Source organism: Heterodontus francisci, unplaced genomic scaffold (genome assembly GCF_036365525.1).
Source record: "Heterodontus francisci isolate sHetFra1 unplaced genomic scaffold, sHetFra1.hap1 HAP1_SCAFFOLD_1305, whole genome shotgun sequence".
Classification (NCBI taxonomy): domain Eukaryota; kingdom Metazoa; phylum Chordata; class Chondrichthyes; order Heterodontiformes; family Heterodontidae; genus Heterodontus; species Heterodontus francisci.
In genome coordinates, this window is record NW_027142122.1 from 87,501 (window position 1) to 92,500 (window position 5,000).

Genomic DNA, 5,000 nt, shown 5'->3' on the forward strand with positions numbered 1-5,000 from the left:
GTGTGCCCTTGCTCTGGTGCTAGAGAAATCGAGTGCTCGAGCTGGCCGGAACGGGACGCCCCGCTCCGGAGCTTCACAATCGGACCACTGCGGTAGCGACCAGTGGGACGTCTCGGCCTCACACGAACAGCACAGAGATCAGCACACAGGAGACGGCGCACAACGAGTAATCTACCTAGCACGCCGCCGACCAAGTGGCCAAACTCTCGAGAGGAATGTCCGTCTGACACAAGGGACAGAAACGGGAGGTAACCGCTGAGCCTGAAACACCAGCAAATAAATGCTAGCCCGCCTGGGCCCTCCAACGTCGGACAGTCCTCGCCGTATCGATCGAGTGACCTGGGCACGCACTTTTTTTTTCCTTTCACACAGTGTGGGGTTGGCGGCGGCGGGGGGGGGGGAGAAAGCATGCAACTTGGTTGACGTCGCCTGGTCAACTCGCATCGGTTTTCCGTCCCCATGACTGTAAGGAGCAACCGCGACCAGCGTAGCCAAACAGGTCGACCAAAGCTTTCGGCGCTCGCACGGAGAGGTGATGCCAGCCGGCGTGCGTCGCCTAACTTGGACAAAATTCTGGGCACGCACTTTTCGTTTGAGAATAGGACATACATGTAGTGCAACCCAAGGAAACCAGGCGACGCCGCCACAATCTGCGCCTGACAGACAAAGATAACCGTTCACAAGGAGCCTTGTTATTTCGCACCAAGTCTTTTGCGGGCATAGTTTCTTTCTTTGACATGTATATCTGTATGAAGGTCGGCTTTGCTCTGCCATCGCAGCCTCCCTTCTTTGCTTTTCTCACTGTACCAACAGACATGTCATAGACTTTGGTTTTTTTTTCATTAATTCTTTTCCTGTGGGTGTGGTGTGCCTCCGCACCCCCCAATCTGTTCCAAGGCCTTGTTTTCTCTCGCTCGCCAAAACACTTTGTCTGTTTTCACAGCCAGTCTACCGGCCTAGACCCAACTGTGCGATATTTCAGAGCCGGCAACAGAGCATGGAAAGTCCGCCAGATTTACCCTTAAATGCTCATAAATGACTTCCAGGCACTCTTCGGAAGGTCTTTTATTTCAAAAGAAGGTCCTTCCTTGAGGGAGCACTTCTTCGGCCACTTTGCAAGTGCAACCGCTGCCAGCAAAAGTTCTGAAAATCGAGTTCCCGAAAATCTCCGGGTACCCCGCCAACCCCCAGCCACCCGAATCGCAAGTGTCAATTCGGCGGGTTGCCTGCCGGTAGTCCTTCCGAAAATGAGGCGCCAAATCGCCGCAACGGCCATTTTTCATTTCGGCATCGGGACTTCCGACGGCAACTGATTAACTAGCCCGGGGACTAGAGCGGCAGCAAATGCAACGTGCCCTCTTGGCGGGAGCAACTTGACCGCCCCCGTGGGGAAAGGTCAACTCGGGGCCCGGGAAAGTCGCCGAGTCCGACCCCATACACTTCCATGAGTTGGGGGTTTTGGCCTTCCCGGCCCAAGGCTCGCCTTATTTCGGCCTGCACTTTCGGAAAAGGGTGCATTCCTTTTGGTTAATGATTTCACCAGCCCGGGTCTTAGCCTCTGCCCCGACGGCTAAGTCTTTTGGTTAATGATTTCCTGCGGCTGGGACTACCCTTTCCCCCCGCCCTGCAGGCACCCGGGTCGGGAGGCCGTCGGGGGCACTTTCCGGGGCAAATCCGGACCCTTACGCAAGGGAGAGTGCGCCCCCCGCCTCGGCCGGGGGTCAGGCTGCCGCCTATTAAGCCCGACAGAAAACCCGAAAAATGGACGAAAATGGGAAAAAATCCCCATCCGAAAAAGGCTTAAAAGTCGGTTGGGCGGCAGCTAGGGTCGGTCTCTGCAGACCTGGAGGCTCGGGTGGACTCTTGGAATAAACGTCCAAGTCCCGACTTGCCACCTCCTACTACTGTGCAGATACCCCGCCAACCCCCAGCCACCCGAATGACAAGCGTCCGATCAGCGGGACGAATTTGACAACTCTGGCCGGACCTCTGGAACTCCATCCCGGGTAACCGGGGCAAATTTTTCCGCTTGATCGCCCTTCCACTGGTTAACCATTTGCCCTTTCGGACTTAGTCTCTGGACATTATTCGACGGATTTTCTGGTTAACCATTTGCCCTTTCGGACTTAGTCTCTGGGCATTATTTTCGACTTTTTGGTTAATGATTTCACACTTTTTACTTACTTTTGCGCTTTTTGGTTAATGATTACTCTGCTTACTGGTTAATTATTTGCCCTTTCGGACTTAGTCTCTGGACATTATTTTCGAGTTTTTGGTTAATGATTTCACACTTTTAACATATTTTTGCGCTTTTTGGTTAATGATTACTCTGCTTACTGGTTAACCATTTGCCCTTTCGGACTTAGTCTCTGCACATTATTTTCGACTTTTTGGTTAATGATTTCACACTTTTAACATATTTTTGCGCTTTTTGGTTAATGATTTCATACTTTTTACTTACTTTTGCGCCTTTTGGTTAATGATTACTCTGCTTACTGGTTAACCATTTGCCCTTTCGGACTTAGTCTCTGGACATTATTTTCGAGTTTTTGGTTAATGATTTCACACTTTTTACTTACTTTTGCGATTTTTGGTTAATGATTACTCTGCTTACTGGTTAACCATTTGCCCTTTCGGACTTAGTCTCTGGACATTGTTTTCGACATTTTGGTTAATGATTTCACACTTTTAACTTAATTTTGCGATTTTTGGTTAATGATTACTCTGCTTACTGGTTAACCATTTGCCCTTTCGGACTTAGTCTCTGGACATTGTTTTCGACATTTTGGTTAATGATTTCACACTTTTAACTTAATTTTGTGCTTTTTGGTTAATGATTTCATACTTTTTACTTACTTTTGCGATTTTTGGTTAATGATTACTCTGCTTACTGGTTAACCATTTGCCCTTTCGGACTTAGTCTCTGGACATTATTTTTGGGTTTTTGGTTAATGATTTCACACTTTTTACTTACTTTTGCCCTTTTTGGTTACTGATTACTCTGCTTACTGGTTAACCATTTGCCCTTTCGGACTTAGTCTCTGGACATTATTTTCGAGTTTTTGGTTAATGATTTCACACTTTTAACATATTTTTGCGCTTTTTGGTTACTGATTTCATACTTTTTACTTACTTTTGCGCCTTTTGGTTAATGATTACTCTGCTTACTGGTTAACCATTTGCCCTTTCGGACTTAGTCTCTGGACATTATTTTCGAGTTTTTGGTTAATGATTTCACACTTTTTACTTACTTTTGCGATTTTTGGTTAATGATTACTCTGCTTACTGGTTAACCATTTGCCCTTTCGGACTTAGTCTCTGGAGATTATTTTCGAGTTTTTGGTTAATGATTTCACACTTTTTACTTACTTTTGCGATTTTTGGTTAATGATTACTCTGCTTACTGGTTAACCATTTGCCCTTTCGGACTTAGTCTCTGGAGATTATTTTCGAGTTTTTGGTTAATGATTTCACACTTTTTACTTACTTTTGCGATTTTTGGTTAATGATTACTCTGCTTACTGGTTAACCATTTGCCCTTTTGGACTTAGTCTCTGGACATTATTTTCGGGTTTTTGGTTAATGATTTCACACTTTTTACTTACTTTTGCGATTTTTGGTTAATGATGACTCTGCTTACTGGTTAACCATTTGCCCTTTCGCACTTAGTCTCTGGAGATTATTTTCGACTTTTTGGTTAATGATTTCACACTTTTAACTTAATTTTGTGCTTTTTGGTTAATGATTTCATACTTTTTACTTACTTTTGCCCTTTTTGGTTAATGATTACTCTGCTTACTGGTTAACCATTTGCCCTTTCGGACTTGGTCTCTGGACATTATTTTCGAGTTTTTGGTTAATGATTTCACACTTTTTACTTACTTTTGCGATTTTTGGTTAATGATTACTCTGCTTACTGGTTAATTATTTGCCCTTTCGGACTTAGTCTCTGCACATTATTTTCGAGTTTTTGGTTAATGATTTCACACTTTTAACATATTTTTGCGCTTTTTGGTTACTGATTTCATACTTTTTACTTACTTTTGCGCCTTTTGGTTAATGATTACTCTGCTTACTGGTTAACCATTTGCCCTTTCGGACTTAGTCTCTGCACATTATTTTCGACTTTTTGGTTAATGATTTCACACTTTTAACATATTTTTGCGCTTTTTGGTTAATGATTTCATACTTTTTACTTACTTTTGCGCCTTTTGGTTAATGATTACTCTGCTTACTGGTTAACCATTTGCCCTTTCGGACTTAGTCTCTGGACATTGTTTTCGACATTTTGGTTAATGATTTCACACTTTTAACTTAATTTTGTGCTTTTTGGTTAATGATTTCATACTTTTTACTTACTTTTGCCCTTTTTGGTTAATGATTACTCTGCTTACTGGTTAACCATTTGCCCTTTCGGACTTAGTCTCTGGAGATTATTTTCGAGTTTTTGGTTAATGATTTCACACTTTTTACTTACTTTTGCGATTTTTGGTTAATGATTTCACACTTTTTACTTACTTTTGCGATTTTTGGTTAATGATGACTCTGCTTACTGGTTAACCATTTGCCCTTTCGGACTTAGTCTCTGCACATTATTTTCGAGTTTTTGGTTAATGATTTCACACTTTTTACTTACTTTTGCGATTTTTGGTTAATGATTTCATACTTTTTACTTACTTTTGCGATTTTTGGTTAATGATGACTCTGCTTACTGGTTAATTATTTGTACTTTCGGACTTGGTCTCTGGACATTATTTTCGACTTTTTGGTTAATGATTTCACACTTTTAACATAATTTTGCGCTTTTTGGTTAATGATTACTCTGCTTGCTTGTTACTGATTTCCCCTTTCGGACTTGATCTCTGGCCGTTCTTTTCGACCTTTTTGGATCAGGTTTCCACACTCTGAAATTATTTTGGGCTCACTGATTAGGCGAGATCAAGGGGGCATGCCTGGGCACTTTGGGCTCAGTTTGGGAAGGCGGCGTCCGTGTGCTCCTC